Here is a 23,428-nt window from a genome sequence, read left to right as displayed (position 1 = left end):
TTTGCGGAATTGAAAAAGAAGAGTCCTGGAGTTCGCAAGACACAGGCTTTCCTGGTTGCAAGAGATCAGTGCACCAGAATGGTAGTGTGCGTCCTGTACGAGAAGACACTCACAGCGTTATGGCTTTGCTTGACAGAGTGGTCTTCTTGCAGCTAAAAGTTGATATCAGACAACGGACCAGCATTCTTAAGCAAGAAGCTTCAGCATTGGGCAGATAGACGTGGTATTACGCTACGCCATTGTGCTCCATTTCACCCGCAGGCAAATGGAATGGCTGAAAGAGTTACCCATGACATTAAGCAATTCATGCCCATGTATCCAACGCTTAAAGGCGGACAGAAATGCTGTCTAGAAGCGGCTGTGGCTCACCACAGCAGAACACACACTACGAGTCTTGGCTGCAGCCCACATTTTGCTGCTTATGGCGAAGTTCCGATATTGCCAGCTGACGAAGAACTTGGGATCGATGACAAACTGCAACTGTGTGAACACCAGAAAACCAAGCAGGAACAAAGCAAGTACCGAAAGGCGATGAAGCTCCAATTTGACAAGCGACACCAAGCGACCAGGCCAGATATTGGACTGAACAATCTTGTACTTGTGCGGAAGGGTTTACCGGGTAGCGACACAAGAGTTCTTGGACCTTTTAAAGTCGTGAAAATATTGGTACAGCAAGGTGTGCTAAAGACCATAGACTAGCTCAATGATGGACAACAAGAATTTGCAGCTACAAGCAACGTTCTTCGGTACAACCCCAGGAGGGGCAAAGAAAAAAAAGGGGGAGTGTAAGGAAGAAGACAATAAAGAATACACCAGGGTACAGTTCGCAGAGGGAGAGGAAGAACTGAAATAAACAGTAATGGCGACTGCATTGGCTTTATGATTCTTGGTGTCGTTACATTAACATGCACGAATGATCAAAGTAGTTTGAGTGTGTTACACTGCACAATGTGCTAATCAACTCAACAAAGCAATACAAGTATTTTAGGTATCACTGTATTCACATCATGAGCAAACCGAATGTAGCAACTGACATAAACTACATTACAACATGAACAAAATAAACATGAAATAACATGAAAGGTATAGGGAAATACTTTATAGGAAGTGGTAATGGTGCCCTATTTGGTAGTGGAAAAGAATCTAACTACATTTAAGTACATTTAGGAAACAATCATTCCTCAGTTAGTAGCAGATACTGTAAGGAAAAAAAAACAGATGAAGTTGGTTGGTTAATATTAATTTCAAGATTTAGCTGAATTGAAACCACAACAAAAAAAAACACAAACACGAAGGTTTACAGGGCCAAATATGCTGTAATGAGGTAAGACATTTTCTGCAGTAAACTCATTTCAATATCATTGTTAAGATACTGCAGAGCAAAATGAAATCACCACTTCAAGGTGTTGTGTAAACTTATCTACAAAATTATTTTTCTCAGCTACACTTGCATGAACATGAGTATTGTTGAACAGACTTGTACAGACAAGAACTTGCATTTACAACTAGAAGGCTTGAACCAGTGATTTGTAAGGAGAGGCACAATTCTTTTATTGTTATGACTGAATCTTAAACACTGCCATGCCCTTCTTCACAATTTCAATAGACTAACAGGGCCAGCAACAAATAACTGATATCACTTTTTCCAATATAGCTAATCAAAGGCAGCAGTCAGTAAACATGGTGACGTCACTGTCACAAAATTCATAACACACTAAACTGCTACAAAACAGTGCTAACAAACCAATAACTTTTGAAGAACTTGGTGCAACTGATTTGTGGCAATGCATGTAGCACGCAACTTCTTGGATGCTCTGTAGGATGAATGGGCAAATCTGCAAAATAGTATATAACGCTGTTAAAACAGGTATGAACATTCACAGTACACCGAAATATACTTTTACCCATGGCAATGACCAAACTGGTGTCTAATAAATTACTGGCAATCAATTACATTTAATGGTAGTCAGGGGCAGATCCAGGTGCCGACATTGGGGGGGGGGGGGGGTAAGGATGAGGAGAGAAGTGGAAGGCGGGGACAAAATTCTCCTTCCCCCTTTTGGGTAGTGGTAGCCGAAGCAACCTGACAAAGGAGGTGAACGACAGGCACTGAAGGGAGGGGGGTAGGGCTGACACAGGCTTTGGAGGGGCTTTTTGGGTGTAGCGCCGCGTACGAATTGGTAAGAAAGAAGATGACAGGAAAAGGGCGATCACCTCAACCACCCCTCCCCCCCCTGGATCTGCCACTGGTGGTAGTCTTGTCAATGAGCGATTATGTTTTAGAAACTAATTACGTGAAACTAGATTCATTTTTGAATACCCCAGCTCTAGCGAGCAATTCAAATTTCAGCACTTGAATTTCGTGGGAACAATAGTATAGTTATAAGGACATCTGTGGTCATGCCATACAGCATGATATGTCAATGTTCAGACAAGCAAACATAATGTGGATTCTCATTGTCTCGCAGATATTTTTTCCAATGAAACAAGATGATTGACACAAAGTATAAAAAGCAATTTGCAGTGCAGATCAAATGCCCATCAACAGCTGAATAGCATGCACTTAAATAGACAAGGTAGATTATTTCATTTGCTGGAACATTGGCATTAAATAATGCAAGTTCAATTGGTTACCTTTTGGTACTTGCTCAATGACTCAAAGCAGTAATTTTTAACTTGACTCAGTTACATCTTGAAGGAAGCAATTTGTGTGGTTAATTACTTTCTGTAAGGCAAACAAATATAGTATAAACATATTTAATTTCACTTATTGACATAGGCATGCGCAGGGGGGGCAAAGGTTCATCGCAGCGCATCCCCGTCCCTACTAAGTCAATGTATAGAGCAGACTTTGCGCCACCCCCCCCCCCCCCCCCTGTGCGCACACCTATGCTGATTGACACCCTCAATGCCAATGACATTACAGAGGAGAGTGAGTAGACACATAATACAAGTATAAACAAGTAAAAAAAACGCAGCAAATAAGCGAAAAAAATCTCGGAGGATGCTTGAGCTTCGCCTTCCAGAGTAGAACGTGATAGCGTAATCGGGCCCCCGTGCGCATCGCCTGCTCAATTGCTAGCCTAGCTTCGATTCTCGGTGCATGCCTCAACCACGCCCTAAGGGAACGAATGACTGTGCACATAACATTGGCCATTTCAAACTATCCTAGAATGCCTTGTGTAAGTACAGTTGTTAAGTGCCCATTATGACATAATTCTTCCTTTTGCAAATCAGCGAAGGGCCCACTATGTGTCCGTAAGGCAACACACGAACCTACGCAGCTGCTTACTCTTGATGCTTTTGTAGTTGATGATGATTAAATATGTCTGAGCACTTTGTAATGGGTGGGCCTTTAAAACATCCACTCATTGCGCAATGCACGTGTTTTGACGCCTGGCACAATTCTACGCTTCTGCCACGCAATATTACATGCGTTAAGGAGACTCCTTCCACTACACGACATTCATATAGCCAGAATAAAAGGACTTTCCAGCCATGTTTTGTCTTTAGTTCCTTAATTTTAAAAAACTGACCCTACGTTTCGAGACCCGTTTGGTCTCTTCTTCAGGGGGTGACTGCCCGGCCGGGCCGGCTCCGAAGCTAGCGCTTTTTAGTGTCTCCCTCTCCACCGTCGCTCTCCCCACCGCTCTTGTTAGTGGTTGTCTTCTCCATTGGTTCCGGAGACCGTGTACATACACACTCTCTAGTGTCCCTGTTGACCGATTGATGTTTTCAGCTGTCGTTTGAATATGCCAAGATTCCAAAAATTGTGTTTTGCTGCTGCTACATTACAGTTTGATGACCTGGGCAGCGTCGAAGTTGATGCAATGGTCCAGCTTCTCGCTGTGTTCTGTGAGAGCGTTTCGTGCTTCACTGAAGCTACGTACGTTGTTTCAGTGTTTCCATGTCCTTTCCAGAAAGTTTTTTGTCTCGCCGATGTAAGTGACGTGGCAATCAGTGCAGGAAATTTTGTAGACTAGCCCAGGGGATCTTTGTTTTGGGTGCCGATCTTTTGGCCGCGGAAAGAGTCGCCCAAGTGTTGACGCAGGTTTGTGTGCCACCCGGATGCCCTCCTTCTCCAACACCCTCGCCAGTTGCCCACTGATTCCCCGTATGTATGGGACCCGACGCGGTAGGGTTGTTTGGGGGAGGCTTCCTTGTTGGCGCCACTCTTTTGCAGAAACGTGCATGAGGGGGGAATTCCTCCAGTCGTCACATCATCGGCATACTCGGCGGATGAAGCTCCTCGTGTACCTATTGTTCAAGAGGTCGGTAGTGACCGCTTCTTCTTCTTTTGTTGGCTTTTCTTTGGAGCTGCAGATGGTCTTTGCACGGGTCAAGAGCGTTGCAACAACCGATGCTTTGTGGGCGGTGGGTGGTTAGAGTTTAACTGTAGATATCAGCCTATGTGCGTTGGTTTTCGGTAAACCAAAAAGCTCAAACGTCCTTCCACCCCCTTCCACTCGTCTCACTAGCACGTTGAACATTGTTCTTTTCACGGTCCACAGTGAATTGAATCGCCGGCTCGATTGAATTTAGGTGTGCTAGGAAGCTGTCGACATTAGACTCCCTGATCACGCAAAAGGCGTCATCCACATATCTCAAAAACGTTTTTGGTGGTTCGATGAACGTGTCCATTGCTTGTTTCTCAATGTGTTCAACCGTCAAGTTCGCCGCTGTGGCTGAAATGATGGCACCCATCGTGGTTCCACTGGCTTAGTTTGTAGAATTTGCCCCCAAAGGAGAAATATGTAGTGTTGAGGCAAAACTCCATCAGTCGGCACAGCTCATCCATGCTGAGGTTGGCTCTTTCGCTGAGTTTCTTATCTTTTTCCAGGGCGGTTCGGGCAACAGAGACCGCGAGGGGCACGGGCACACTCGTGAACAGCGAAATGACATCGAAGGGCATGAGCCTCTCATCACTGCCTATTGTCACTTCCGACATATGCTCATCAAAATGGGTGGCATTTCTCACGTGGCGATTGTCTTTCCTACTAATGGTGACAGAGTCCTGTGCAGATATTCGGACAGCATGCGGAGTGGGGAGGTTCTGAAGTCCACTATCGGACGTAGTGGTATCTCTGGTTTGTGGATCTTTGGAAGGCCATAGAATCCCGGCACAGAGCCATTTCTGCATATGAGGTGTAAGTAGAGCAGTCTTGACTCTGGGTGGTTTTTGAAAATGTCAGCTAAGAGCTTGTTTAGCTCTCGTTGGATCCTGGAAAACTTTCCGGAAAGGATACGGCAACACCAAAATGGCGTACGTAGCTTCAATGAAGCACGAAACGCTGTTGCAGAACACAGCGAGAAGCTGGACCATCGCATCAACTTCGACGCTGCCCGGGTCATCGAAACAGAAGGTAGCCGCACCAAAATATAATTCTTGGAATCTTGGCATATTCAAATGACCCCTGGAAACATTAACTGGTCAACAGCGACGCTGTTGAGCGTGTATGTACACGGTCTCCGGAACCAATGGAGAAGACAACCCATTAACAAGAGCGGTGGGGAGAGCGATGGTGGAGAAGGAGACTAAAAAGCGGTAGCTTCGGAGCCAGCCTGGCCGGGCAGTCACCCGCTCAAGAAGAGACCAAACGGGTCTTGAAAAGTTGGGTCAGTTTTTCAACATTAAAAAACCAAAGACACAATGTGGCTGGAGAGTCCTTTTATTCTGATAATTTCACCCAGCCAGACAGATTGCTGTCGAATATGTTTACATTCATATAGCTTTTTTTTGGAGCAGTTTCAAGCAATAGCGTGGCTCTGTGATAGAACACCTGCTTGCTATGCAGACGGCCTGGGTTCAATTCTGACTCGAACCGAAGTTCTTTATTATTTTATTTGCATCTTTCTCGATTTTTTAGTCACAGGCAAGATGACGATTTTTCGCACACAACCAACGACACCGACACCGTAATTTCTGTAAAACGAGCTCTGTAAGGCTGCCGCGTTAAAATATACAAGTCGTCAGGCTCCTAGAGGATTAGCTAGTGTTGCTTTGCAAAGTTTATGGTCTTCAGTGCTTCCAGGAAGGCTGTTCCAATCCTTCGATGTGCGAGGAATAAGCCTACGGTTACAGTAATTAGTATGACAAGAAATAATTCCAACTTTGTGGGAGTGGGCAACACGAGCAGAATGATAGGACAGTTTAGAGATTAGTTCATTATGCAGATGACTGTTGCGGAAGCAAATTTTGTGAAAAGGGCAGAGGTTAGAAAGATGATGAGAAATATATACCATAGACACGTAGCTAAACCCAGCAATGTGCGACCTCATACATTCATATGAAAATATTGTTCAATTCTGCCAAACTTACTTCAGCATGCTGCACTATCTCTTTTCTTTTTCAAAACAGAAATCTTTATCGGTGCATCGCATTCATCCCAAAAGGACTTTTCTTTGGGCGAGTTCGTGCTTAGATTGCTGTGGCACAAAATACATTTCGTGAAAAGGGGGAACAACACTTTCCTCTCTGCTTTTCCCCTTTTCACTAAATGTATTTTGCGCCACATCCAAGCATACCTGAGCAATGCATTCATCACCATGTCCCCACCTTGAAATACCACTTCCCTAAACATTCTTATCCCAGCATTCATTCAGTGGATTGAAGGTGTGAGGCACAAAGTCTGCCCATTACAATGACCCCCGCTAGTCACCTAAGAGGGGATGGGGGCGCAAAATCCGCCTCGTAATTGACTTAGTAGGGGAGGGGGAGCGCTGCGATGAACCTTCGCCCCCCCTGGTGGGGAACCCTGCATACGCCTATGGTGATGGGTGAGAAGTCTTGAAGGCATTGCAATAGCAGCTGAATGTGACATTTAATAATAAATATTTCACGCGGTCTTCAAGAAAGAAAAGACATTGAAATGAGAACAAACTGCTGACGCTCACACTGGAGTCTACACGAAGGTCTCATTCAGAGATCAATATGTCTGCATTCATTGTTTAAACTATGTGTTCTCTGACTTTTTTTTATTTCTCAAAAGCTGCAAAACAATGAATTGAAATGTTGTAATGGTAGGAGATTGCAATAGTAGGTACAGCTCAATATCGGGTAAAAGCTCTACATCATACGATGCTTGCAGATTGGCATCCATTTAACAAGACCAGGTTTGAATCATTCCTGGATTTTCAAAGTACAGCACTGCGTGAACCACATTACATTGACGTATACATGTAGGTGTGGTGATCACAAGGCTACAAGGAGCAGCCAATAGAACAAATGAGTGCACCTGAACACATCATGAAATAGACATTGAAAGGGGACAGGACAGCACTCATGACCTGAACACTCACACAAGGGGTTACACCAGGGCAGGCAATGGACAAAATTCTGCCCACTGTTCATCTTTGCTATACACCACCACAACTAAAGACACTATAGGCAAAAATGAGGTCGATGTGGATTGTTAAAAACCTCACAGAGCATCATCCATGCCTTTTCTTCCTGCAAACTGAAGGGTTATGAGCACACGACGGTCACCCTTTTTCAAATGTTCTTCACCCTGTAATGAACATCAATTGCCAGTGCTGTGTGTTGACCACTACTTTTTCTTTGTGCACGTCAAGTCTTGCAGCCATGAACCTACAGCAAACTTAAGCTTACACACACATCTGTAATTTAAAAATGGCACAAAAAAATGGAGACCAGAAGAAGAATGACTAGCAACAGCACTAGTCAGTCCTTCTTCCACTTGTGTCCCATCTTATGTGCTGTTTTAAATTCAAACGTACACAAACGTGCCCTATTTGCTGTCCTGAACTTCCAAGTGTACTGCCTAGCAGTACTTGTTGTATTAGCAGTCAGACCGGGATACATATGTGAAAATTATTTTACAAAACTTTGCACACTTCATCTTGTCATTTGATTTCTCAGCTGCTACTGTGGCAGATGAATGCCTGTCAAATGTGACAAGTGAGGATATGGGTAACAGTGCTCGGATGTGGACAGGCATGCGGGCAGGCATGTGGACAGTGGTACGACTTATCGCCCGAGTGTAGGTCGATCATCATGCTGGAGGAGCTCTTCACAGCAGATATGCACAGAAAAGAGCAAAGGGCAATGTGGTCCCAGTCTTTCTTGATGCTGGAAGAATAACACACACAGCATCAACGGCATGAAAGGCTATGCACCTTGACAGAGATTAGAAAATGGAACGATGCGCAATGGACATCTAAGGTTTGCACTTCACTTTAGGTGCACATGCCCTCTGTGTGCTGTTCTGGCACAACAGTCCAATAGTAAATGCCCCCGACAGAGTAGGAACATCTCTGTACATTATGGCCTCTACACTCCATCCTTGACGACATGAAAGATAGGAAGAAAACCGTATAAATGTTTCAAAGCGGCCTTTAAATGGTTATCAGAAATAAAATATGTAAGACTACAACTAGAGTAAATCATTCACACTGCAATTCAAGCAGAGCACTTTGTGTCAAGGGAGCTCCCTGCGATTAATGAATACCCTTTTCTGAAGTTGTGTGGCAGTCTGGGCATGTTGGTACTACATTTTTAAGAAAGGCAAAAGCACAAGGAAAACAGGGACGAACGAAGGCAAACATACACACACGTGTGTGTGTGTGTGCCTTTCTTTTCCATGTTTTCCTTGCACTCTTACCTTAATTAAACACTAAAGCCATGCTTTTTCTCACCTTATTCACCAAGTGGTTGGGGCTAAGCTCCATCTCCCATGATGCTCTGCCAGCACACCATAGATTGTGGAGGGCATGCTTCATATGTAATTGTCTCATTGATCTCTGCATGCCACCACATACCCGGCCACTCACATTTTTTTTAAAGCCTATGTCAGTCCAAGCACTAAGACGACAACCAGACTGGTCACACATGTGATATCCCAAATGTCACGTCCAAGCAGGGAAAAAGAAAAAAAAAACGCCAGGCCTGCGGGGGACACGGTCAGAGTGAAAGCTGGAGGAGCGGCCTTTCTAGAGCCCCTGGTAAACTCTCTTGGGGTGACTACGGCAAGTACAGCTGGAAGGTACCCAAAGCGCCATAAATCATCATCATTCCGCTGAGCTGCGACAAGGTATACATCGGATGTATACCTTGTCGCAGCTCAGCGGAATTTTACACACAACACCAAAAGGAGTTTCTGCCATTTCACTCTACCCATTCAAAAACTGAAGAGAGCGATAGCCACTGCTAGTTTGCAGATGGCGCTGAATGGGTCCTGCCCCCATGCTGTTCAAAAAGGCTTCAAATTACAAATTTCTAGGCTTGTTTCGGCGGGTTTCCCTTCCTTCCTTTTAGGTTCTGTCTGTGAAGCTTTACTAAGGAAAGTTCGGCAGGAAGTGAATGAGTGTGATGATTAGGACGGTTCGAGCACTTCCCCTATTGTGCAGCAGCGCAGGAAACAGACAGGGAGACGTATTTAAACATTTATGTACAAAATATAAGGATATGAGAAGTCGGTGGTGTCGGTGCCGTCGGGACGACCACCCAGCCCACGAGGAGGAAGAGTCCCGTGGTCTCACGGCTTGCGAGCAGCGGTGGCGTCGTCTAGAAGATGCCGGGACCAGTGCGACCTCGGACCTTGTTTCCGACGTCCTGATCACCACCCGGGCGTAGCGGTTCCACGTGCGGGTTCTGGCCAGCACAGCACCGTCTGTGCCGTGCTGGAATGCTGCTCGCCACAGCTGCGGTGCGGCAGCTCATTCACCGGCGTTCCACGCCTTGGGCACCGCCAGGTACAGTTCGGGTACACAGCTCATGGGCTCGCGGCCCACGTCCGAGTCTGGCGCGTCGCTCGGTACGGCTCGGCACCGCTCGGTTCAGTCAGCAGCTCCGCCCCTGGCACCTGGACCCTCGGACACCCCGGACCTCGCCCGGCTCCGTGGTCCTCCGTGCACACGCGTCTCGGCCGGCAGAACGTCCCGCTCGTCCGAGCTCAGAATTGCACGCCCTGGCCCGAACACTGCGAGCGCGCCTCGTGCTACCGTGCCACCGCGCTCTTCTTTTTTCTCCCTCCGTGCTCGGTGGTCCGCGCCGACGTTTTCGCGCTATTTACACATGACATTTTTACCCCCCACTTTAGAAAGTTGTTTCCCTTCAACAACTTTTCTAAGAATGAGGATGGAGAATGTTCACAGCGTGAAAGGCGGAAAGTGTTCGCATGTTAACAGTTTTTTTTTTTTCACACGCATTCACAGATTGTTTCACCCGCAGTTCACGGAGTGTTCCGCATGGAGTTCACAGTGTTCACAAAGAAAAAATTGGCCGTGTATCTGCGTGCTTCGCTGCAAATGTCGTCTAAAGACGACAGAAGAGGCGCTGCGTGAGATATGGATGCCATCTGGCAATACGTCGGGAAACATGAGTGCTGTGTTGCGGGCTGGTAGCGCTGGTAGTCCCGGCGCAGCGGCAGGCGAAGACCGGCGGTGACCAACGCGACCGGTGGGGACGCCGGCCAGCCCAAACAGGCTGTTTGGCGCGATGCGCCGAAGGAGAAGAAACGTCCGCACTCAACGAGTACTCTCCACAAACTCTCTTACTTACACGTCGCCTGGGTAAAACAGGAATGCCAGAGCGGCGCCCCCTGTCATTCGTACAATGCAATACTGAACCGAAACCGAAACACAACGAGCTTGTGCAGAGGGCACGGAGGAAGACAAGTTTCAGCGCAGTCGCATTTTCAGCGCACCTTAAGAAACTAGGGTTGTAACATTGTAGGGCGTGTAGGGCCAGAAGGACCGTCACGACGAAAACCTGCCTCCTCAGTCGTATTCGCCTGGAACGTTGGTGTGGCTTCGCGTTCCCTCCTCCGCTCCTGGCCTTTCCACAAAGCTACTGCCTAAGTACGAAGGCCCCTACCGCGTCCTACGTCAAGCATCCCCAATTAACTATATGATTGAGCCTGTTCAATCATCTACGGACCGCCGTCGTCGCGGCCGCGAGACTGTTCACGTCGATCGACTGAAGCCGCATTATGACCCACCAGTTGTACCTGTTCCTTAGGTCGCCAGGATGGCTCCTTTTCCGCGGGGGAGTGATTTGTAACATGGTAGGGCGCAGACAAGAACGCCTGCGAAAGAAGAAGACGAAGACGGTTGTTGTTGGCGCTCGCGCTTGCTCGGCTTGGACCGCTGATCGCTTCAGCGTTACTGTCTCAACGTTAAACGCATACCATCAAGGTCTTTAAAATTGCGTATCTATGTATTTTCTATTAAACGAACACACCACCTAATACTTGCCTAATGATGTTACGCCTCAGATATGCGTAATATGTACTTTTTGATCGACAACGTTCACTAGTATGAACAGCCATACCAGTTCAAGATGGGTGGACGGTAAGCAAGTGGTTCAACTTTGGCCGGGTGGCTGAATCGAGGGACGTGCCGACAAACAGAAAGACAGACAGACAGACCAAAATTTAGGCGTTTAGGTTCCCCAAGAAAGACTATCGTCTTTAATAAAAGCCTAAATGTGCGTGACGTTTCAAGTCTACACTCGGCTCATGTAGTCAGCTCCGACGTTGCCACTTCCTTTGATGTACTCCAGAGTGAAGTCGTACTCCATAAGTGTCAGACTCCAACGCAGAATTCGGCTGTTTGTGTGCTTGGCCGAGTTGATGTAGGCCAGCGGCTGGTGATCGCTCTGCAGTACAAACTGCTTGCCGAAGAGATAAATGTGGAATTTTTGGACAGCCCACACGAGCGCAAGCCCTTCTCGCTCTACGGTTGAGTATCGGGTATCGGCGTACGTTCACCGGCACAGTAGATGTTGTCGTGATCTTGCACTCTACCAAGTTCGTCTTCCCCGGAACGTCCGAGAAAATATCTTGGTATCCGGATAGAAGCTTCTCGATCTGAGCCTTCTGGCTCGCGTCCAAGTTGTTAGCGACTTTGACGTCATGGTAGGTCTCGTTCTGTTGAAGCGCGAGCAACGGTAGTTCCGGTTCTTCCGGATTCTTCTGTTTGTACCGTTACAGCCGCGCGGCCCACCGTGTCTGTCGAAGGTGGTCTCTCCTCGTACTTTTTAAGGAGGTTGATGTGGAACAAACTGGTTCGGGTTCCCAGATCAACGACATAGTCGATTTCGCTCCGCTTCTCTAGTACCGTGAAGGGGCCTTTCCAAGTTAAAATCAGTTTGTTGCTGTCGGTAGGTAGTAGTAGTAACACCTTGTCTCCGACGCAGAGTTGACGAGGCTTCGCTTTGCGATCGTAGTATTTCTTTTGTGTCAGCTTGGCTTTCTGCAGCTCTTCGTGCGCAATTTGACACGTCTCGTACAAACGATCGCGAAGCTCCGTGACATAGCCGTATGTAGTCTTCGTTTGGGCATCCAAGGTTTTTCGCGTCCATAATTCCTTCAGTATGGACATTGGGCCTCTAATGTATCGACCATACAGGAGGTCGAAAGGCGAAAAGCCGATACTTGACTGAGGCACCTCTCTGTATGCAAATAATAATGGTGCCAAGTATCTGTCCCAGTTCTTTGGACTTTCGTGGCACATATGCGCCGTATCATTTGCTTTAACGTACCGTTAAAGCGCTCAACAAGGCCATTTGCCATAGGGTGGTATGGGGTAGTTGGCAACTGTCGGAAAGACAGTAGTCTGCTAACTTCCTGCATTAAGCGTGACGTAAATGATCTTCCGCGGTCGCTCACGATTTCTCGTGGTATTCCAACGCGCGAGAACATTTCCACCAACGCTTCTGCTATCTTCTCCGTGTCTATGCTTGGTAATGCAACTGCGTCAGGATATCGCGTTGCGCAGTCCACCATCGTTAGAATGAAACGATTTCCTTTTGCCGATGTCGGTGATAGTGGACCGATGATGTCGATCGCCACACGTTGGAAGGGCACGTCAATCACCGGCATTTTTCCAAGGGGAACACGTCCGACTAAGTGCTTTGGCACAGTGCGCTGGCAGATGTCACAAGAGCGCACAAATCGTGTCACCTCAGCCTGCACGCCCGGCCAATAGAATTCTTCTAGAATCCTATCAGTTGTTCGTTTAATACCTTGGTGGCCTGCCATAACTCCCTCATGTGCCATCCTAAGGACAAACTGGCGGAGGCTTTGCGGAACAACCAGTTGGTCAACTTCCTTCCTCGTGAGCGATCTGTAGTGACGGTGCAGTATTCCCTTAAGCAAGACGTACTCTATGGTTGCTGATCGCTTCGTCATCGTCTTCCCGATCGCCGAAAAACAGCTGTCCAAGGTGCGATCTTCTTTCTGCAACTTTTCAAGAACTTGTGGGGTCACATCTATTGGATGCCGCCACAGGTAACTTCATGTCCCTGGTACCTCGTGTTGTCGCTGCACTCAGAGTCGGTGAGTCTGGTGACACGCTTGGATATGGAACAGGCTCCCCTGCTGGTGCCGACTCCTTATGCAGTCTTGCGACATCCGACAGGTGATGTGACGTGGTAGAACCAGAAGAGAAGACTACCCCGTTGATGTTGCCGAGAACGACATCATAGAGTGGCTTTTCCATGCAGAGTGCCAGTGTCGGTCCTCGGAAGAACGGAGAGTCGATGTACACCTTTGCCTCGGGAAGCTGTCTCGACGAGCCGTCGAGAAGGTGCACAGTACGTGTGATACCGGTGAAATTCTTCTCCGGTACCAGCGAACGCTTGACCACCACGGTATTGCAGCCCGAGTCTAGCTCTTAGCACCGTCACAGGCTTCCCATCGAGATATCCGGTTGCCGTTGGCATCTCTTGTCTTAGCAGACCAAGACAAATATCTCCTTTTGCCGATGGTGCATTTTTATCTGCTGGTGAAGGGGTGCAATCCAAGTTCTCCTTGTTTCGGGCAACAGGCGCACGGTCATAGTCGGCAACAGCACTTGACACCTCCTTGTTGCGGCTCTTTACATTCGGACACTCGTCAGCTTGGTGGCCGTGTTTCCTGCACTTCCAGCAAGACGAGGGCTTCGGCCCTTTTGACCGCGTCCAACAGTCTGCAGCGCGATGACCTTGCTTGCCACATAAAAAGCACTGCACTTTTGCTTTTCCGGCCTCTTTTTCTCGGATCTTGCTCGGCAAGCCTGCTTTTTCACTTAGACTTTCCTGTTTCCCTTTGGCGATATTTGTCAGGCCTTGCGCTTCCAGATAATGGTCAGCCGTTTCGGCTAGTTGATCGAGCGTTCGGCATCCTCGCTCTTTCAAGAAGATGGCGAGTTTCTCATCGCATCTCACCAAAAACTGTTCGGATACAATGCTATCCCTCTATGCGTCATACGTTTTATCTGTTTTTGCCATCTGCTGCCAATGATCGAAGTAACCGAGCAGCCGACCAGCAAATTGTCGCCCTGTCTCGGAATTCTCCGGCTTAGCTTCGCGAAACTTTTGCCGATATCCTTCTTCGGTGTAACGAAACCGTTGCAACGTTTGCTTCAGCTTCTCGTAATCTGTGGCATCCTCTGCAGCCATACGACCGACAATACTCAAAGCTTCTCCTGAGAGGCATAAGCTTAATGAGAGCGCCCACTTGTCGCTTGGCCATCCCTGGCTGGTGGCTACTCGCTCGAAGCGCTGAATGTACGCGTCGAGTTCGTCGCGGCCCTCATTGTAGGGAGGAATAAGCTTGTGGGGGCTCCTGAAAGCTTCGCTGCTGGCTTCCACGCGCTCTCCACCGGTTCCAACCGTCCCAGCCGTGCGCTCAGCAAGACGACACTTAGCCTCCAGCAGACTTTGTTCCGCCGCCAGACGAGCAATCTCCTGTTCGTGCGCTATTCGCGACGCGTCCCTATCCTCAGCACGTCTGTCACGCTCTTTCTTCTGCTGCTCCTCAATCCACTCTTTCAATTCATTACCCAACAAGCCAAGTTCCTTGCCAATCGGTATATACTTTTCCCAATCCATTTCCGCCCACTGCACAAAAGAGAAGTGCGGCTCTGAAAGTTGGAGCTAGAGCTAGGTCCTACGTCGCGGACGCCAGAAAATTGTGATGATTAGGACGGTTCGAGCACTTCCCCTATTGTGCAGCAGCGCAGGAAACAGACAGGGAGACGTATTTAAACATTTATGTACAAAATATAAGGATATGAAAAGTCGGTGGTGTCGGTGCCGTCGGGACGACCACCCAGCCCACGAGGAGGAAGAGTCCCGTGGTCTCACGGCTTGCGAGCAGCGGTGGCGTCGTCTAGAAGATGCCGGGACCAGTGCGACCTCGGACCTTGTTTCCGACGTCCTGATCACCACCCGGGCGTAGCGGTTCCACGTGCGGGTTCTGGCCAGCACAGCACCGTCTGTGCCGTGCTGGAATGCTGCTCGCCACAGCTGCGGTGCGGCAGCTCATTCACCGGCGTTCCACGCCTTGGGCACCGCCAGGTACAGCTCGGGTACACAGCTCATGGGCTCGCGGCCCACGTCCGAGTCTGGCGCGTCGCTCGGTACGGCTCGGCACCGCTCGGTTCAGTCAGCAGCTCCGCCCCTGGCACCTGGACCCTCGGACACCCCGGACCTCGCCCGGCTCCGTGGTCCTCCGTGCACACGCGTCTCGGCCGGCAGAACGTCCCGCTCGTCCGAGCTCAGAATTGCACGCCCTGGCCCGAACACTGCGAGCGCGCCTCGTGCTACCGTAGTAGTAGTAGTAGTAGTAGTAGTAGTAGCCTCTACTGCATGGCTCCTACCCACTCAGGGGGATTGGCCAAGAAGTTGTCTTACAAAAAAATTTTTTAATAATATTTTGAGTATTGAATGCTGATGCCAATAAAAAGAATAAATAAATAAATACGCGCTGCGCGGGAAGTGGAAGAGGCCGCTGCACGGTTCTCGCTCGCCTGCTCTTGGGGTTTAGCCCAAGGATTAAGTAGCTGTTTTTGGTTTTTTCTTGTCCTTTCATTATTTCTCATAGTGCAATAGTTGTTTTATAAGTGTTTTTTGTGCAGATCAGACCAGACAGGATGCCTTTTTCTTCGCCTGGGCCAGGGACTTTCCTCTGGTCTGCTTCTATTCCTCCGCAGGAGTTACCAGTAGATCTTTTCTTGCGCAACGGCATCTCATCCGTTCCAGTGGCTCTAGTCCCTACCAATGACGGCTTCATTCGGATGAAGAACCCGAAAGCCATTCAGACGGAACTGCGGTCGGCAACGGCCCGTTTCCAGTGCATAACAGAGGTCCGCCAGTTCGGCAGAGGGGGTATACTCTGCTTTTCCCCAGACCAGTCCTGTGTGCAAGATCTTCTAAAGTGCACGATGTTTGCATCCAACCCGGTGAGCGCGTTCATACCGCCACACTTAGCATGCACCAGAGGTCTAGTCCGTGGCGTTGATGCCAACATGACACCATCTGAAGTACTAGAATTGTTTTCTCCAGCAGGTGTTATTTCAGTGTACCGATGCGGACGTATGGTTGACAAGAACAAAATACCAACGGAGTCCGTCATAGTGACATTTGCAGGGTCAGTGCGGCCATCAGAAATTAAGGCATGGCCTCTAATTTACAGAGTCGAACCTCTTTCCCCTCGCCCTCTCCAATGCGTAAAGTGCTGGCGTTATGGGCACACCATAAAAGGTTGCAGGTCCGCTGTCAGGTGTAGAGTATGTGGGGAGGATCATAATGCTAGTGAGTGTCAAAGCAAGGAAGAAAGGTGTTGCCTATGTAACGAACCTCATGCTGCAGATTGTTCAAGCTGTTCTGCAAAGGCACGTGAGCTGCAAGTTCTCGAGATAACTGAACGAAGACGCTGTTCTCGTAAGGAAGCAATAGCTGAAATACAGACACGCACACAAGGTTATGCTGGTGTTACAGCCCGCCATATTCCATCAATGGAAGCGTCTCTCTCCGTTTCAATGGCGGAAGCTATCGAGAAGGCAATGGAAAAGGCAATGGAAAAGGCAATGGAACGTCTCGCTGGGAACCTTTGTGAGTCATTAGCCCAAATACTAACGAACCAGATGGCCCAAATATTAGGCTCAGCGGATAATTTGAGCCTCACACCTCAAAATAGTGAGCGTTCAGGACCTTCAAAGGAGGCAGTCTCTGATGTCTCCTCTCAAGGTGTTCAGTCTGTAGGTGCATCTGCTGAAGCCAGACCGTATCAAAGGGAGGTTATCGGAGATGACGGGCAGGACTCAGATGAGATGGAGACGGATCCCCGATCGCTAAAGCGCCCTCGATCCCCTTTAGCTAAAAAAGGTACTACACCAATCAACTCAAAGACTAAAAAGTACCAGAAAGATACCCTGTCTAAAGCCGATTTTCTAAAAGAAAGTATCTTAAGCAAGGCAGTAGCCGAGTCCATCTTAGCGAAACCATAGGGTCACTTAAAATTCTTCACTGGAATTGCCGATCCATTCACTCAGCTGTAACTGATTTGATATATTTGGCATCGAAATTCACTCCAGATATCATTGCTCTACAAGAAACCTGGCTTTCAATGAATCAGTCTTTTCGATTAAATAGATTCAGATCTTTCCGGCTAGATCGCCCTTCGAAAGGCGGAGGTCTGGCATTTTTTATCAATAATAGAATAAGTCTCAAGGCGAAAATTGCATATAAGCATATGTCACCTGAAAGCGAAATTTTTGCTCTGGAAATAACGTTGCCAGGATGCCAGCCCCTCTTGTTAGTCAATGCGTACTTCCCTACAGGTGTGCAAGAAACTCGATGCTTGGACGCCGCAGTAACATCTATTTGTAAGGATAAAATTGTGGTGGGCGATTTTAACTCGCACCATACGTGCTGGGGTTTTCGCACTGATCGGTGTGGTAAACGATTGTGGGAGTGGGCAGCAGATAACAATCTGCGTTGCCTGAATTCGCGAACGCCTACATTTATTAGTCATCGATCTCGCTCAGCCTTGGATGTAAGCTTTGTGAGTTCGTCACTCACTAGTGTATCATGGACAGCCTTGGAGTGTGCCACCAACAGCGATCACTTGCCAGTGATGTTTGAGATTGTTTGCACAATAACACCGTCATGTTCTCAGACTCGAGTATTTATTAATTATAGCAAATTTAAAAAAGATCTAGAAACTGCTTTGACCACCCATACTGAAGAACGAGAAGACACAAAAGCTATGAGACTAAGTGCACTGATAAAAAGAGCGTACAAAAAGGCAGAATTTGTTGTCGAAACTGTAAAGAGTACCGCCCATAGTCCTTGGTGGAATTCAGATTGTGCACGTGATTTCCGACGACGACAGGCAGCTTGGAAAAAACTTCTGTATAACCAGTGCCCCCAAAATTGGTCTGATTACAAGTTTTACGCTGCAAATTTTAAACGCACAGTTTCTTTAGCTAAAGAGGAATATGATAGGAAACACTATGATTACCTGTCAAAACCTAAGAATAAAAATGCGCTGTTTAGATTTATGAGATTACGTAAAATTCTGCCATCCCCAACTAACATAGATTATGAAATTATGTCGTCAGAGGAAATGAAGAAATCTTTGGAAGTTATAGGTAGAGGACTGGAGTGTCGATTTACATCAACTAAGCCGTACAGTTTGCAAATACCAGCGTTAATGACAGATTTTGCCAAAGTTACATTGGAAGAATTGGCTCAGGTGATTCAAGATTTGCCCTCGTCAGCTCCAGGTCCGGACGGAATTACAGTTAATATGATAAAAATACTATTCAAATTGTCACCATGTGACCTCCTAAACACTGTGAATTATTCGTTAAATTACACCTGGATTCCGTACGATTGGAAACTAGCTAAAATAATTCCGATAGAAAAACGACCAGGATTAGGCTATAACATAGAAAATATACGACCTATTTCTCTTACATCGAATATGGTAAAACTCATAGAAAGGGTGTTACATAAAAGAATTACAGTCTGGCTGGCAGAAAACGTAGTACTAAATCCAAATCAAATCGGTTTTAGAGCAGAGTGCTCAATATGGTGCGCACACGCAGATTTAGAAAGCCGCATTCAACTTGCTCGAAAAAGAAGGCAACACGCTGCTCTAGTGACACTAGATATAGCCAAAGCATATGACAGTGTGGAACATTCAGTATTATTAGACATCTTACAGAGCCACAATCTACCACAATATATGATTGCATGGCTGAGGGAATTTTTGAAGGCTAGAGAATTTTATTGTTTTAAGGATGGAAGCGCATCGTCAAAGTTTAAACAGACTCGCGGAGTCCCCCAAGGAGCAGTCTTGTCTCCTGTATTATTTAACATATTAATGAGCTCAATCCCCACTTGCCAGGACGTGCAAACATATATTTATGCAGACGATATTGCATTCTTCGCGGCAGATAGTGACATTCATTCTTTATATCAAAAATTGCAGACATATATAAATATGCTAGAGATATGGCTAGAGGCAATTTGCATGACCTTAAATGTAAATAAAAGCGCACTGTTAATATTTCCATTAACAGACCCCATCTCAATTTCAATATGTTATAAACAAGAGCCCATTCCACAGGTTGAGTCGCTTAAATATTTGGGGATAATTTATAATGGCAAGCTAAACTGGACTCCTCACATAGAAAGTATTGCATCTAAGGCACAAAGTGCCTTAGGCATACTACGCAGACTGAGCAGCAGACGATATGGATTACGTAGGGACACAATGGTGATGATATATAAAATGTACATGCGTCCAATATTAGAATTTGGGTGTGTATTGTTCTCAGGTGGCCCTGCTTACAAAATTAAGCCTTTGATTCTGCTGGAGCGAGAAGCCTTGCGATTATGTCTAGGGCTCCCTAGGTTTGTAGCTAACAATGTTATGTACCAGGAAGCTAGATTGCCAACATTGCCTTGTCGATTCCGCATCCTAACGGTGCAGGCATTTTTAAAATTTTATAGCTATCCATTAAGACGATCTGAATATGCTTTTATAAAAAACCAAGACTCCTTTTTTCTTGCTCATTGGCCACGTTTTCATACACCACAGATTATTTTTGTTCAGAAGCAGCTAGACCGGATAAACGTGAAAATTCGAGATGTGCCTGCAGCAAATGTGTCCAATCAGAATCTAAAGATAGAATATGATGAGATTTTCCCCCCTAAACCTAAATTTCAACCATACAGGGTATTAAATAGCCGGCTACAAGATTACCTTGCACACGTGGAAACAAATAATGTAGTAGCCACAGACGCTTCAGTAATAGACGAAAAGGCAGGAGTAGGCATTTACTCCCCTTCGCTTGGTTGGTCATTTTCATTAAGACTACCCGACTTCACCCCCATTTTTGAAGCTGAACTCTTGGCAATTATTCTAGCCCTGCGTAAATTAGATTTGAACGCCCATAGCGCAATAATAATAACAGACTCCATGTCAGTATGCACTTCCCTTACAGCTTCATCAAAATCAACTGCCCTAAAGACGTTCCTGACGCTAATTCCTCCACAGCTGAAGCTCTTAAAATTATTATGGGTGCCTGGCCACTCCGGATTAGAATTAAATGAAATGGCCGACTCACTAGCGCGAGCTGCATTGAATGGCCCAGTTGTTCCTGTCCTTCCTGTAGTGGCCAGTATAACTGCGATTAGATATAGAAAATTTTCACTTCGTGCAGACGCCATAGAATCAATAACAGCTAGGACAGAATTTAGTCATTTAAAATTTCCGTGGAAGATCCAATGGTGTCCTACTAGACAATTGGAAGTATTAGTAACTAGACTACGATGTCGTGTGCCCCCGTTAAATCTATATTCACACAGGGCTGGTCTGGCGGTATCGCCCCTATGTCACTTTTGTTTAGAAATAGAATCAATAGAGCACTACTTTTTATCATGTCGCAGATACAGATTACTCAGAAAAAGACTTCTTGATAGCCCATTCGCTAACCTGGGGCTGCAATTCACAATTGACAATGTTCTTACCTTCGGTGCTTCAACTCTGGGCTTCAGCCACAGAAATGCGTTTGATGCCGTGTCTAGCTACCTTCAAGAAACAAAACGAATACGGCTTTAAATTTCCGCTTGTATAAGTATTATTATAACAAAAAAAAGTTTTGATATTATTTTCATTATTATTGTGCTTCTTCTTCTTATTATTTTTATTCTAATTCCTATTCGGAACAATGATTAAAGTGTCTGATCTGTATGTTTAAAAAACTATTATTGCACTCTTTCATTGATGCGTACGTGTTTTTTTTTTTTTTTTTTCGTGCTACCGTGCCACCGCGCTCTTCTTTTTTCTCCCTCCGTGCTCGGTGGTCCGCGCCGACGTTTTCGCGCTATTTACACATGACAATGAGGCTTTCCAAGGAAGCGTTAAGAAGATGCGTCCTGTCGTCATTCCCTACATACACAGAGTAGCCCATTCCTTGAAAAATGTGGCTTCTAGGTATAACGTACCAGTAGTATTTTCGGCTCCTAGAAAACGTTCTCGTAATTATGCTCGAGTTTTGTCTGCTCAGAGGCCCAATTGCAAAAAAGTACACACAAAGAAAACGCGTTTTGTGAAATCTTCAACTGGTGTTGTGTATAAATTTCTGCTGAGCTGCGGCAAGGTACACATCGGCCAAACTGGCCGGTGTAATGATCGCTTAGCAGAGCACGCCTTGTCTATCAGAAGGGGGACAGGATCTCATTTGCCGTATCACTGTAAGGAATGCACGTGTGAACCATTGCTGGGCGACGCATGCATTCCGCGGAAGATCGAGTAGACAAGGTGGCTATGGCTTCCTCCATAGGCGTGACCCCCCAAAAATGCACTGCCACGGCTGTGACGTCAGCCTTTATACTCCCGCGCGCAGCCCAGCATGACGGCGTTTATCTCCACACCAGAATCTAACGATGCGCACACCATAGGAATAATTAGCATGCCTCAGTTCTTTGCAGTTTTGACAAAGAAAACAAATGCCCGTACGTTACCTTCGCAGGATGCAGTTCTTATTTGCCGCCTCAGTATTTTCGCCAACGGCCGCCAGGGATACGAAGTAAATGAGGCGCTCGCAGAACACATCACGCGCGCTCAAGCGTCTGCTTTTATGCACGTTTCCAACGAAGGCTCCCTGGGTGAGGCCATAATCCTCTCTGGGTAGCTGTAAATGCAGTTCTGTTAGCTGTAAATGTTCGTGACTCCTCAAAAAAGTCACTGCCTGGACCGATTTAGCTGCTTCTACTCGCTAGGTTGTGCGTTCTCGCGCTCCTCGTGAACTCCATTGGCGGCGCGGGTGCCTATCCAAAGCGGTGGCATATCGATACTTCGCATGCGGCTGAGAAGCAGCTCGTGTGGAACACTGTCATACGCTTTCGCCACATCCAAAAAGCAGGCCACGATACCACGGGACTAATTTCTAGTAATCTCGATGCATCGCACCACTTTAGGACGCACTGACGGCATCGCCATCACGCGTTGCACGCACCGCGAGCACGCACCATTAAAGCCCCTTGATGTTGGAAAGTAGCGACGCTCCTTTATCCACGCCGGCTCATCCTCGCCGCGCCGCCAACCTCCTCTTTTTTCACCCTCTGTTTCGCGGATCCGGCACATCCGCAACGCTGAATGGCTGCGACGCGCGATAGCTCCCAGTCAGGTGACCCTGACGTCACGAGAAGCGAGCGCAAGCAAACTTCGCGCGCTTTCAGCTGCTCACGCCCGCCATGAACCCTCCAGGCGCCTGTGTACGGGTGTGTGCAGCTGTATGCGTGTTTGTATGTGCGCATATCCCAGACAACACGAAAAGTCCTAAGGATGTCCCAAACAAGTACCTAAGTCCCACATCCAATAAAGGAAGTCATATGGGTGTCCCGTAGACTTCAGCGAACGGATGTCCATTAAACATCCCAAAAGAGGACATGAATGGGTGGATGCTTGCATGCCTCATATCAACACACGCGTTTTAATCTACTTACTCCTATTAGCACACATATATGCATGTTGTCTTCATGAATTAATAATGTACATTTCCAGCGATCATTGCTTAAAATCGCACCAATACATATATGAGACTTGCGCAACCCTTCACAAATAATTAACATGTATTAATTAAACAGGCGAGAACACATAACGGCTCTTGTTTGCTGAAGTTTTGCATACTAATTATTCTTTCGTGCAGGCCTTAATTAAAGCACGTCCGCCTTGAGCAACGACATAGTATATTGCGTGATGTGCTGATGTGCTGCGCGTTTTTCGGAACCACATATATACATGCGATCAACCTTGCTCACTAAACTGTTTCAACGTACTTAGCCCCGATGGCACACGAAAAAGTCCAATATAGTTAAACATTAATGGGGATTGAAACCGTCCCATCTAAAACTAACCTTCCTGTGTGCTCCTTTCGAGAAGCGGCGATCAGTTTCGGTTTCAGCTCTTCGAATGTATCGTTTTACATGTACACTGCTTTTAAGTGGGCAGGCGAAAAATTATGAAAACAAAAGATTTGTAATTCGTAATTGAAGTGCGCTGTAGTTTCTTAACTTTTTCTTTTATTTTATGCTCATTATATGTACGACAGCATTACGACAACACGGCTGTGGCTGCGATTTGTTTCTATAGTTCCGCATTTGAAGCGTGTTCTCTGCGTGCGGTGC

The 23,428-nt window shown here is 46.8% G+C and overlaps 1 long non-coding RNA gene across 1 annotated transcript; it reads right to left on the bottom strand.

Annotated features, from left to right (window-relative positions):
- Positions 1-870: 870 nt before the first annotated feature.
- On the bottom strand, positions 871-22,182 carry LOC119372259 (uncharacterized). Its single transcript, XR_005179493.2, has 3 exons — positions 21,764-22,182; positions 2,635-2,725; positions 871-1,835 (listed from the first exon to the last, which is right to left on the bottom strand). It is a non-coding gene; the product is annotated as an uncharacterized LOC119372259 (long non-coding RNA).
- Positions 22,183-23,428: the final 1,246 nt, after the last annotated feature.

Source organism: Rhipicephalus sanguineus, chromosome 10, assembly GCF_013339695.2.
Source record: "Rhipicephalus sanguineus isolate Rsan-2018 chromosome 10, BIME_Rsan_1.4, whole genome shotgun sequence".
NCBI lineage: Eukaryota > Metazoa > Arthropoda > Arachnida > Ixodida > Ixodidae > Rhipicephalus > Rhipicephalus sanguineus.
Note: the sequence above shows the minus strand (reverse complement) of the source record. Positions and strands in the feature narration are given on the sequence as shown.